Raw genomic sequence first — 14,175 nt, forward strand, 5'->3', positions numbered from 1 at the left:
AGTCCACTTCGCTTCACATAAGAGGGGTTAGGGTAAGCATATGAATAAGTAGAGAAATTCTTCGAGGACTTATGAACATAATGACTTGAAGAATAATGCGCATATTCATAGCCCTTAGCTCTACCCTGCGAAACAGAAGGGTTAGCGCGATGATGTTCATATGAGGACTTTGATCCATTTGAGGAATTTGATCTACGTGAGGAATTTTGTCCATATGAGGACTTAGATCCATATGAAGAATTTGGTCCATATGAAGAGTTTGATCTGGGGTTCCTATTCTTCACTGGTGGTGTCATGAGGACATTCACCTGAAGACTTTCAACATAACTTTTGGGAAGCTAGATTTTCTTCATGGGGGAACCGTTCCTGCAGTTAGTGCCAACATATCTAGCAAATACTTCACCATTCTGATTTTTGAACAATTTATAGTTGGAGTCAAATGACTCGTCAGAAGAATGAGGAGATTCACATGTAAAGCCAGATAAGTTAGATGGATCAACTGGAGGTCCCTTTACAGCAACCCATGAGGTTTTGGGGTACTGATCAGGCTTCCAATATGTTCCATCAGCATTGAGTTTCCTCTCAAAGGAAATACCCTCTTTCCTAGGGTTCCTGTTGAGGATCTGCTTCTTAAGCACATCACAAAGAGTCTGATGTCCTTTGAGGCTTTTGTACATGCCTGTCATATACAATTCCTTCAGCCCTGCATCGTCAGTGATACTAGCAATGTCCTCAGATGAGGAATTAGTGATAGCAGAGGCAGGTGAAGAATTTGTAACATTTGAAGCATTTGAACATTCAGGTGAAGAATTAGCATATTCACGTTCAATGCACTTTAAGCATGGAGGATCAAATTCTTCCTGAGTAGCGCTGATTTGTTGAGCAAGTAATGAATTGCGCTCCTTCTGAAGATCTTCATAACTCACTCTTAGCTTCTCAAGATCTTGCTTTCTTTGAAGAAATTCATAAGAAAGCTTCTCGTGATCAGATAAGAGAGTTTTATGATGACCTTGAAGGTTGTCAAACTTAGACTGAAGTCTCTGAATATTTTCAGTTAAGTCTTTAGTGCGGTCCATTTCATCACCCAACATATCATCACTTTTGTCTAGCATATTTTGAAGTTTTTCAATAGCCTTTTGTTGTTTCACAGCAATCTTGCTAAGGCTATTGTTTCATAGCAATCTTAAGCCTAGCTACTCCAAACTTCCTAAGATTGCTGTGAAACAACAAAAGGCTAATTCTTCAAGTTGATTTTTCTGCTAAGTGAATGTGATCGGACCCTTCCCCCTCTATGCTATACTCAACCCAATCTATTCACAAATTCTTCATGTGCATTCTATTTGAAACTCGTTCAAAATCTTCACTGTGTCCTGTCAGCTGAAGAAATTGCGAACGGAACTTTAAAACTAATCTTATCCAAAATTTTCGGTTTTGCTACTCAAACCGTCCTGTATCCCATGATAGACTTAATCTATTCACCCACGATCTAACACGATCTCCACCTTCAGTAGGTGAGTGACACATGTCAAGTGAATGAGAAGGGCCAGGGGCACGTTCGTCCTAAATCTTCGGGCAAACAGTTTTTCACTGTGACTATAAATACCCCCTCACCCTTCCTCACTTCCTTTACTCCGCTCGACCACTCTCTCTCTCGCTCGAGCTTCTCAAACCCTAGAGCCGCTGCTACTCCATCATCGCCGGTGAGGAAGAGCTTCACTGCCTCGACCTCATCGCCGTCGTACTCGCGCCGGCTGCGGAAATCTTCACTCCGCCGCCACCGTAGCTGTCTTCCTCCGCCAAGTTAGGGCGTGGAAGATCTGAACTGACGAGCTTCAAATCTACACTTCTCAGTTCGTCGTGTTCGTCATCAAGGGTAATTAAAAGTTACTTTTACTGACCTCTTTGATTCAAATTTTCTCTACAGAATCTTCAAAGGTGTTTTATTCTTCAAATCCTCAAACACAAAACACCTCACTAGTCATCTGTTCTTGATTCGTTTCTCTAAGCATCATTTATCTTCAAGATTCCTCATTTGTGTGGATCATCAATCTATACAACTCTGGAACCTAAGACAAAGAACGCTTAGTGAAATTCTTGAAGACTCATCTGGTCAAATTCCTCAAACTTGTTCATTTTGAAAATCTTCTGAGAACGCATATGACCTCTTCAAATTCCTTGCAACTATACTCTGTTCACAGGTACTCATGTCCGCTGCTGAATCACTAGGTTCTCATCAACTTAACTCATTTGCAGCGTTCCTCGAAGAAAAGTTGCATACTTCTTCAGAGAATTTGATTGTTCAAATTCCTCATCTGAAGAATATGGCACAAGGTAAGAAACCACAGAAAGGAGGAAAGAAGCCTGAGGTCAGGACTGCATTTGAAATATCTGAGGACATTTATGCTGACTATTGCACACCTGATGAGGCCAAGTTCGGAAAGGAGAACAAAAATCAGCGCAAGGTGCGCATACAGAGGATTGAAAGGAGATGGGCAAGAGAATGGAGGGAGTACAGAAATGTAACTCCAAAGTATATGAAGAAATTCGCTCTGAATCCTCCATGCCCAAGAGCTCCATTGGCACCTGGTCAAAAAGCTGATCCCACCTGCCTCAAGCGCGGTGAGGATTTTCCTGAGGAATGGGCCAAACGCCAAGCCAAGTTGGCAAGACAAGCCAAAGAAGCAGTGAGGAAATTTAATGAAGACTCTGCTGCTGCTGCTGCCACAAAGGCCTCTGACAAGCCTAGAAAATCAATGGCAAAGAAGCATGCTCACAAGCCAAGTGCTTCATCAACTATGCCCTCACGACCAAGTTCCTCAGCAATGCCCTCTCGGCTAGAATCTTCAAAGCCCTCACGGCCAATGCCTCACGCTGCTCCTGCTCCTCCAAAGTCCTCAGTTGCTCCGGCAAAGTCCTCAACACCTGTACATCTGGCCACATGCCAAAGGACTGCAAGCATCTCAATTGCCTCTGGTGTTTCAGCTAGTTCCTCAGCCGCACCAAATTCTTCATCAGGCCCCACTCTGCTGAAGACAAAAGCAACAGCTGGTCGAGGTCCTCAGCCTAGTACGAAGAAGAAACAAGTTACCCTCCAAGTGCCATATGACGATGAAGCTGATGATGATGAACTTGCAGAAATCATCAGAGACACGCAAGTAAGGGCCGCTAGAGCCAAAGGGACAACAGTGCCACTGCTTTTGGATCCAAAGGTTATCCTCGACTACATTGATCTCTGGCACAAGGACCCAAACACTCCTATGCCTGATTTTCATTTAACTCCTAGCCAAAGTCACATGCTGACCTATTTCATCTCTGAAGAGAAATGGAAATTTGAGAAGGCCAGACAAATCAAGAAGGAACAGTTCAGGAAAGAGGAGTTCCTGAAGAACAACATTGTCAAAATGACACCTGATGAACTCCTCACAATCTAGTCCGAAATCAAAGCCCTCAGCGATGATTTCAATGCTTATTATGCTGATTGGCAAGGAGCCAAAGTCAGGTTCGTTAAACTGACTAAGGAGTTCACCAATGTTGCAGCACCATCACAACAAGAAATTCCTCAAGCTGAAGCCTCTGCTCAGCAAACTGAAGAACATGTCAGCACCGTTGATGATTTTCAGGCTGCTGAAGAAAATGCTAGTTCTAGGGCTGATGACTCCATTCCAGCCGCTGAAGAAACTGCCAGGGCATCCATTAGTGGTGCGCCTGAAGAAAATGAAGAAGTTAGGGCAACTGCATCAGTCGCGCCTGAGGAAATACAGACAGATTCCTCAGCTCCTCCTGCGCCTACCCTAACTCCTACCCTACCATCTGCATCAGATGTGAGGAAGACCAAGGCTGCAGAAAAGGCTGCAGTGAAGAAAAGGAAGGCATCATCTGCTTCAGATTCTTCAGCTCCAAAGAAAATGAAGCCCATGACCAGCTCACTTGAGAATCTCATTGATGCTGTTCCAATTTCCACCATGCCATCTAAGGACCTTGTTCCTTATGGTGAAGAATATGTGATCCCTAGCGGATCTGATGAAGAAAACCATTCTGCTGCTTCGTCAGAGCAGATTGATGAAGAAATTGAAGTGGATGTGATCCCTTCAACACCTGTTGCTTCCTCGCCGATGCCTCAGTTCACAGCTGAAGAGGCCGACATTGAAGAAATTGAAGATGAAGACGTGTATATTGGATGCACCACGCCTATGATGAATGATGACTTTTGGGAGAGTCAGCATCCCAATTCTCCACACTTCACCCCACTACAACAGATACCACAGTCCCCTTCACCAACAGTTCAACTGGGCTCTGAAGAAACTCATCCCACCTCGTCTGTGCATGAAGAAATTCCAGCCACTAGTGCCGAAGAAACTGCTGCTGCTGATACGTTGAACATGCAGACTGCCACTGAAGAGGAACCAGAAATTCCTCAGCCTGAAGAACCGGAGATTGTGATTCCTGAGGTTGTGATGCAACTCACTGACACTCCTGTGCCCAAGCCAAAGGATCCATTCTCAAAGAAGCAAAAGTTCAAGGCTGCTGATTTCTTCAACGAGCATGTGTTCTTCACTAGCTATAATCCCTATGATTCTGCTCGCATAAGGAAGAGGCGTTTCTGGACTGCTAGTCAAGCAAATTTCTATTCCTCTGTACTGTTCGACAAAGACAAAGTCTTCGATCATGCACACATTCCTCACGTGGACATGGAATCTCTGCCGTGCTTCGAGCCAGTGCTCAGTGTTCTTCACGAAGCTGGATTACTGAATTTCTGCACTGACATTTGTGATTGGAATGAAGAACTCATTCTTCAATTCTATGCGACGCTGCACATCACAGGAAATTCTGAAGATGTGAACTCATGGGTGCTGGACTGGATGTCAGAAAATACTCACTACAAGGCAACAGCAACTGAATTGCTTCGTGTCCTCCCACTCAGTCCTCCCCTTGATGGTGCACGTTGCATCTACAATGAACCTGAGCGCACAAATCATTACATGCAAGTGCTGATGAAGCCTTTGAAGCCAGGGCAAGCTCCTCGAACCAAATTCCTCGTCAGGAATTACTGTATGTGCCACGGACTGTCTATCGCATTCTGAAGAAGATAATGGGTCCTATCAAATGCCACGACTCAAATGATGAAGAAGTCGTTGGCATCATGAAGAATATGCTTTTCAATATCGTTCATGGCGTTCCCGTCAAATTCCATGATTTCTTCATGAGGACTCTGGCAAATTGTCGGAGTAATGAGCCACGGGTAGGCTAACCCGAGCCCCAGAACCTTTCAAGACATTAGGACAGGCTGCGCCGCTCATGCCGAGTCCCAGGGACGACTCCAAGAAATGCCGAGTTCCAGGGACGACTCCAAGATATGCCGAGTCCCAGGGATGACTCCAAGATATGCCGAGTCCCAGGGACGACTCCAAGATATGCCGAGTCCCAGGGACGACTCCCAGATAAGCCGACTCTCAGCTGAAGACTCCCAGATAAGCCGACTCTCAGTTGACGACTTCCAGAGAAGTCGGCTGAGGGTAGGCGGCTCGCGACTCCAACCACCCCTGCCTTCGCCGCGAGGGACAGGGCGGGGAACGGTCACGGCGTGGCCGTCTCTGCCCTGCCTACGAAGGATCAGCATGGCTATAGTGCGCCACATCGTTGGAGATCTCCATCATGGCGCGGCACTGTTGCCATGCCGGCCCTGACCTCAGCCTTAGTGGGCGGCGCACTGTGCCCACGACGTCTGCCTGTATGACCCAAGGACGGTGGGACCGCCTGTCAGCAGGTAGACCGAAGACGGCAAGAGCGCCCTGAAGACGGACCCGTGGGAGTCGGCCCCCTGGAGTCGGCCGGCCCCTCCCACGGGCCCCGCACGCCATTAATCAGACAAGATGGGGAATGGCGACAGTGAATGCCCGCCAGACGGCGGCACTGTTGCCATGACCTCATGACCAAGCCAGCATCATCAGGAGCACCGCTACAGTACCAGGCCTATCCGCGGGGTCCGCTAGTCGGCGGGCCCCAGTAGTCGGCGGAGAAGACGACGGCCTGGGAGACAGACGGCTGGGACCCGCGCCCGGTCGGATTACCATTGTAACCCTGGGGGGTAGGCCTATATAAACCCCCAGGAAGCCCATGCAAAGGGTTCGGACCCAGATAACACTAGACCCCAGAACATAGGAAGGAGAGAGCTAGCCTTGCCCCCTCCTACCTCCAGAAACAGCTCCAGGAGCACCATTGTACTCACTTTGCCATAGTGACCATGCGGAGACCCCGCAGAGCAGCAGTAGGGGTGTTATCTCCACGGAGAGCCCTGAAGCTGGGTAAGATCCGCCGGCGTGCATGTCTTCGCCTCATCCCGCTTCCGGGGACCGGCGACGTTCTACTTGCTCCCACCATGATAAGCCATCCTTTGGCATATGTCGTACCCATCCCCCGACATTTGGCGCCCACCGTGGGGCAAGGTGCACCGTCGTCCGGAGACCTACTCTGGACGGGAACCCTTTTTCTCCCTGGTGAGCACAGCCAGCTCGGCACGCCAGATGGAGCCTGCGCTGACGCGCTGCACGGCGTTGAGATCGCCTGCGCGGCCAGCTGCCTCGCCGAGCTTATCGGCGAGGTTCGCCTCTCCGACGAGCCTGCGTCCGACGCAGGCATGAGCGGACCCGAGAGCCTCCTCGCGGGTCTCCTCGACCAACTCCACGTCACCGGCGAGCCTACCGTGGACTTGGAGTCCATAGGATCCACCGACCCGATGCTGGTCGACTCTGACACCGCGTCGCTCAACGCGTTTCCCACCAACGTGGTGGTCTACGACGAGCCGCTCCCTTGCGCGGAGAGCGGCGGAAGCACTGTCACGGAGGTCCTCGTCCTCGATCACGGCGAGCGTTCTGGCGAGGGAGCTCATGACCCACTTGACGCGGCTCTACGAGACCTAACCGCGCCAATTTCAGGAGACGCTGACGCCGAGACGCTGGAGGCGCGCCGCCTTCAGCTCATCGAGGGTGCAAAGAAGCTGACAAGCATGAGACGCTTGTCAGAAGCCTACCAACGCGAGATGGATCGCGCCGTGGGCGGCTCGCCGGCCCCGACTGGGCCTAGCCGCCTAGGCGCGGTCCGGCAGCGCGGCGTGGCAATCGCCAATCTGTTCGGGGTCGATCGCCCTGTGTATGCCACGCCTGCGGAGAACATCCGCGCCGCCCAGGCGGCGGCGGATGAGCTCGAAAACTTCGAGGGCGAAGAGCGCCGCCTGATGACGGAGCGAGTTCAGCAGCTCCTCGATGCGGCTGCCGCGCAGAACGAAGCCGGCTGCCGCACGGAGGCGCCGCAGCGACAAAACGACGACCCGCTACCCCGTCGAGACCAAGGCGCGACGTCTCGGACACCGACTGGCGGGGTCCGCGGAAAGAAGGACAAGGAGCCGGCTGTCAGCCACAGTCGGACTCGCATCACCATCGAGCGCGACCAAGACGGCCGCCCCAAAGCGGTGGAACGGCGGGACGACTATCTGCCTCCCCCTCCTCGCAGAGAAAAGCGAGTCTCCCCGCCACCCGTAGAGCATCCGACTCTCGGCGACCGTCTTGGCCGCGGAGAGGGAGTCGGAGAGAATGATGCCCGCCACCAGATCGACCGACTCCACCGATCCCTGGCGCTGGAAGAAGAAGACGAGTTGGGTCCTCCCTATTTCAGACCCCGCATCCGAGATGAGCCTTTTCCCAAAGGGTTCACGCTCCCCCGAGACACGCCCAAATACACCGGCACCGTGAAGCCGGAGGACTGGCTGATTGACTACTCCACAGCCGTCAATATAGCCAACGGCAACAAGCGTGTTGCTGTAAGATATGTTCCGCTCATGCTCCAGGGCACGGCCCGGACATGGTTGAATAGTCTGAAGCCCCGTAGCATCAACAGCTGGGTCGACTTCACCGAGGCCTTCGTCCGCAACTTCACGAGCACATACAAGCGACCTCCCAAGCCTCGCCAACTCTCCTTGTGTGTACAAGGCCCCAACGAGTCCACTCGCGACTACCTCACGCGCTGGGCCAAGCTTCGGAACTCCTGCGAGGGCGTGCACGAGGTGCAGGCTATCGAGTACTTTACTGCCGGGTGCAGAGAAGGCACCCTCCTCAAGCACAAGATCCTCTGCGACGAGCCGGAGACCCTCGATGAACTGCTGATCACAGCAGACAAGTACGCCACGGCCGACTCCTCCATGAAGGCGGAGATTCAAGTTAGCGCGACTAGCAAAGTCGCCCCTCAGGCTCCAAGAACTCTGGCTGGTGACACCGGACGGCGGCAGCAGCAGAACGACCACAAGCGCAAGGCTCCGCAGCCGGTTTCCAACAGCCGGCAAGTGGCAACAGTCGAAGACCAACAGCCGTAGGGGCAGCCTCCAGCGAAGCGACAGAAAGGCGGCAAGTCCAACTGGTTGCCGGCCTTCTCCTACGAGCAGACCCTGGATGGCCCCTGCAAGTTCCATAGTGGCGCGAAGCCATCGAACCACACCACCCGGAAATGCCACTGGCTGACCAGAATCGCCAAGGGAGACGGCCTACTCCCTCCCCCGCCTGCTGGGCCGCCTCCTCCACAGCTGCCCCAGCAGCCGGCTGTCAGGCCAGTCGGCACGATACAAGACGAGTTCCCAGATGAGCACGGAGCTTATGTGATGTTCACCAGTGTCACTGACGATCGACGCAGCAGACGCCAGCAGCAGCAAGAGGTGAACGCAGTCGCATCAAGCACTCCAGAGTTCATGCACTGGTCCGAAAGGCCCATCAGTTGGAGCAGAGCTGATCACCCAGAGGTGATGCCGAATCCAGGCTCCTACACCCCGGTCTTAGGCGCCACACTCGCCACAGATAGGTGGGCCGCTCGTTTCTCGTGAGTACTGATAGACGGAGGCAGCAGTATCAACATCCTGTACAAGGATACGATGGAGAAGTTAGGAATCAAGCGAAGACAGCTTCAGAGCAGCCGGACTGTGTTCCACGGCATTGTCCCTGGCCTTTCCTGCTCACCAATCGGCAAGATCCTGATAGACGTCCTCTTTGGGGACAAAGATCATTTCCGCCGAGAGCCAATTTGGTTTGAAGTGGTGGACCTCGAAAGCCCGTACCATGCGTTTCTTGGCCGACCTGCTTTGGCCAAGTTCATGGCGGTCCCCCACTATGCCTACCTCAAGATGAAGATGCCGAGTTCCAAGGAAATTCTAACCGTGGCCGGCGACTACAGAAAGTCATCCGCTTGCACGGCCGAAAGCAGTCGGCTGGCCGAGTCCTTGGTGATCGTAGCTGAGAAGCGGCTTCTTGATCGGGTTGTGGCGATGGCCGGCAAGCAGACCGAGATGTCGCCCGACCCCAAGGAGTCGGAAGCAGAAGGATCATTCAAGCCGGCCAGAGAAACGAAGAAGATACCTTTGGACCCGGAGCACCCAGAGAGGTACGCTGTCATGGGTACAAACCTTGACAGCAAATAGGAAGGCGAGCTCGTCGATTTCCTCCGTGAGAATCGAGACATCTTCGCATGGTCCCCAAAAGACATGCCTGGTGTACCGATGGAATTCGCCGAGCACAAGTTACATGTCCGGTCTGATGTGAAGCCCGTCAGGCAGCCCTTGCGTCGCCTGTCAGAAGAGAAGAGAAGAGTTGTTGGAGAAGAAATAGCCCGGCTCCTGGCAGCCGGCTTCATCATGGAAGTGTTTTTCCCAGAGTGGCTAGCAAACCCAGTACTGGTGCTGAAGAAGAACAAGCAGTGGCGGATGTGTATCGACTACACAAGCCTCAATAAAGCCTGTCCTAAGGACCCATTCGCCCTGCCGAGAATTGATCAGGTGATAGACTCCACAGCCGGATGCGAGCTGTTGAGTTTCTTGGATGCATATTCTGGATATCACCAGATCAAGTTGAACCCGGCTAACAGACTGAAGACCGCCTTCATCACGTCGTTTGGTGCCTTCTGCTACCTGACCATGACGTTCGTCTTGAGGAATGCCAGCGCCACCTTTTAGCGTTGCATGCAGAAGTGCCTCCTCAAGCAACTCGGCAGAAATGCCCACGTCTACGTGGATGACGTGGTGGTGAAGACGGAAAAGCGTGGAACTCTGTTGGAAGACCTCAAGGAAACCTTTGAGAACCTGCGCCGATTCCAGATCAAGCTCAACCCCGAGAAGTGCGTCTTCGGAGTACCAGCCGGCCAGCTCCTTGGTTTCCTGGTCTCTGAACGTGGCATAGAGTGCAACCCTGTGAAGATCAAGGCCATCGAGAGGATGGAAGCACCCAGACGATCGTTAGACGTGCAAAAGTTCACCGGCTATTTGGCGTCCATCAGCCGATTCATCAGTCGGCTGGGCGAGAAGGCTCTACCCTTATATCAGCTCATGAAAAAGACGACGTTTTTCGAATGGACTCCCAAGGCGGACGAGGCTTTTCTCCAATTGAAGAAAATGTTGACTACTCCCCCTGTGCTGGCGGCTCCGACTCCCAAAGAGCCCATGCTCCTATACATTGCCGCCACCAGCCGGGTAGTCAGCACATTCATTGTAGTCGAGCGCAAGGAGGAAGGCAAGGCGCTACCTGCCTAGAGACCAGTATATTACCTGAGCGAAGTACTGTCGGCCTCCAAGCAGAACTACCCCCACTACCAGAAGATGTGCTACGGCGTGCACTTTGCCGCCAAGAAATTGAAGCCTTACTTCCAGGAGCATCCAATCATCGTGGCTGCACAGCCCCACTGGCCGAAATCATCGGAAGCCGAGATGCTTCTGGCCGAGTGGCCAAATGGGCCATCGACCTGGCTCCCTACACCATCTACTACCAGCCCCGCACCGCCATCAAGTCGTAAGCACTGGCCAATTTCCTCGTCGACTGGGCCGAGACCCAGTACCTGCCACCAGCGCCCAACTCCACCCATTGGCGGATGCATTTCGACGGCTCCAAGATGCGCACTGGCCTGGGAGCCGGCGTCGTCCTCACTTCCCCCAAAGGCGATAAGCTCATATATGCGCTGCAGATCCATTTTGCCGCCTCCAACAACGTGGCCGAGTACAAGGCGCTCATTCACGGGCTCCGGCTTGCCAAAGAACTAGGCATTCGCCGGATCCTGTGTTATGGCAACTCTGACTTGGTGGTCCAACAATCATCTGGCGATTGGGACGCCAAGGATGCAAACATGGCGAGCTACCGCTTCCTTGTGCAGCAGCTCAGCGGATACTTCGAGGGGTGCGAGTTCCTCCACGTGCCAAGGAACGACAACGACCAAGCAGACGCCTTGGCACGAATCGGCTCCACCCGCCAAGCAATACCATCCGGCGTCGCCCTTCGGCGCCTCCTCAAGCCGTCTATCAAGCCTTCACCAGAGTCAGACTCAATCTTTGTGCCGGCTCCACCCGAAGAAGTCGGATCCGACTCCAAGAAAGCTGCAGTCAAAGCCGGCCCGGGGACTTCAGAACCCGGCCCGGGGACTGCGGTGACCAGACCAAAGACTCCAGAACTCAGCTCGGGGACTGCTCCAATCGGCCCGGGGACTCCGTCAAGGCAACAAGCGACTGCGGACTCCAACCCGCCGCCTCCCAGCCCAGCCGCCCTTGTCCAAGTCGCACTTGTGGAAATTGAAGAAATAGCAGCACCCTCATGGGCCCAGCCCATCCTCAAGTTCCTAGTAAACAAAGAGCTGCCACCTGATGAAATCTTGGCTCGGCAAGTGCAACATCGAGCGGCAGCCTACACCATAGTCAATAGAGAGCTGGTCAGGCGCAGCGTAACTCGTGTCTACCAACGCTGCATCGAGGCAGAGCAAGGCCAGGCAATTCTCAGAGACGTCCACAAAGGCGAGTGCGGTCACCATGCGGCTTCAAGAGAACTCGTTGCCAAAGCCTTCTGGCATGGTTTCTTCTGGCCGACTGCCCTAGAAGAGGCCAAGGAATTAGTCCAAAAATGCAAGGGGTGCCAGATGTTCTGTTCCAAGCCGCTTCAGCCAGCTTCCGCACTCAAGACCATCCCCATCGCCTGGCCCTTTGTGGTTTGGGGCTTGGACATGGTGGGACCATTCAAGACGGCACGAGGTGGCTTAACTCATTTACTAGTCGCGGTGGACAAGTTCACGAAGTGGATAGAGGTGAAGCCCATCAAGAAGTTGAATGTTCCGACTGCAGTGACTTTCATCGCCGACATCATGACTCAGTACGGCATCCCACACAGCATCATCACCGACAATGGCACAAATTTTGCCAAAGGCGCCTTGGCCCGTTTCTGCGCGACGCAGGGCATCCAACTGGACTTAGCGTCCGTTGCCCATCCGCAGTCAAACGGCTAGGTGGAGCGAGCAAACGGCCTCATCTTATCTGGCATCAAGCCTCGACTGGTCGAGCCGTTGGAGCGATCGGCCGGCTGCTGGCTTGAGGAGCTGCCGGCCGTCCTCTGGAGTCTGTGCACGAGTCCAAACAAGTCAACCGGCTTCACACCCTTCTTCCTCGTCTACGGTGCCGAAGCCATCATCCCGACGGACATAGAGTTCGACTCCCCGCGAGTCACCATGTACACCGAGGAAGAAGCAGAAGAAGCACGTCAAGACGGTGTCGATCTGCTGGAAGAGGGCCGATTGTTGGCACTCAGCCGGTCCAGCATCTACCAGCAGAGTCTGCGCCGATACTACAATAGGAAGGTCAGGCCAAGATCTTTCCAAGAGGGCGACCTTGTGCTCCGACTGATCCAGCGGACAGCCGGCCATCACAAGTTGTCGGCACCTTGGGAAGGCCCCTTCATTATCAGCAAGGTGCTGGGAAATGACTCCTACTACCTGATCGACGCTCAGAAGCCCTGAGCACGCAAGAGGGACGACTCCGGCAAAGAGACAGAGCGCCCGTGGAATGCAAATCTTCTCCGAAGATTTTACAGTTAATGCAGTATGTATCACGCTACCCTTTGTATTAAAGTACCAAGACTTTGGGCCCCCCGAGACGAGCTTGGGGACTGCCCTTTTTTGTTATCCGTATGATAAGAATTATGCCTTCGAGTATATTACTCTTTGTTGAATACCGCTTGGCACCGGGCTCGACTAGTCGGCCCGGGGACTCGCCGCCTTGCGCTATAAAGTGCTTCCCGCAGTCAGAAAAGTAGTGTGTGGTGCCTAAGCCGTCTCCTGTCAAAGCCGCAGCTCGAAGAGCGACTGTTTGGTAGGCAGGAGTAAGGAAGAACGGGCGCCCACACGAAAAATGGCTAAGGACTCAAAGCACAAACATAGCTTAAGATGGTTTCCAGCATCTTTCAAGTAAAAGCCGACTCATGAGTACTCGGCTTGCCGCTTTCTATCCAACTTGTGAAAGAAGACTCTAAGACGGCCGAGTACTTGCCTTCCTAAAGTAGCCAAGCATTTGATCCAGCGGCATTCCGCAGAGCGGTTGTCCGTCTGGCAAGGCGGCAACTAAGGGAAGGCGGCAAAGGGAAAAGCCAAAAGAGCAATGAGCAAGGAAAGATAGAACTCGGATAAATATTTACATAGGCCCTTGGCCGAATCTTCAAGTAGAAGTTCAAGATACACCCCGCGGGTGGAATTGTTCGAATTAACAAAGTTTTTCAAAGACTACTAAGGCAGATAAAGCAAAGGCAAAGACGCAGCCTAGGAGGCGGCATCCGGGTTCGAAGGGTCGGAGGAGACGGCGGTGTCAGGCGCCGGGGCGGCCGACTGAGCAGCCTCGGTTTGATCGTCTCCGAGGGCAGTCGCCTTCTCCGGGCGCGGTTCGTTGCTGGAGGCGCGGTCGAGCTGAGGCTGGTCGCCCGCCCCATCTTCTGGTGCCTCCATCTCGCCTTCGTCCTCCGCCTCGTCTTCCTCCTCGGTGCTAGACCCAATCACCTCTGCCGAGTCCTTGTCGTAGTTCGGGTTCATCCCGAACCACTCCGGCGGCACCTCCTCACCGCCTGCAGCCCGCTCGAGGACGAAGAAACTGGTGTCTGTGTAGTCGGCAATCGCCGCCGCACGCTCAATGAGGGCGCCCTCCACAGCCACCAGCTCCGCTTGGGCCTCTGATCGGAACGCGGCCAGCCGGTCCAGGTCCAGCCCCGGATACCACGCCTTGACAAACTCCAAGGCTCGACGCGCTCCGGCCCGGGCCGAGGAACCCTTCCAGGCTTTAAGACGGCCAGCTGCGACCTCTAGCCAGTCGGCAGTCCGACTGGCAGTGTCCAGAACCGGCGCGTCTGGCCA

The sequence above is a fragment of the Triticum dicoccoides genome, chromosome 5B (assembly GCF_002162155.2).
Source record: "Triticum dicoccoides isolate Atlit2015 ecotype Zavitan chromosome 5B, WEW_v2.0, whole genome shotgun sequence".
NCBI lineage: Eukaryota > Viridiplantae > Streptophyta > Magnoliopsida > Poales > Poaceae > Triticum > Triticum dicoccoides.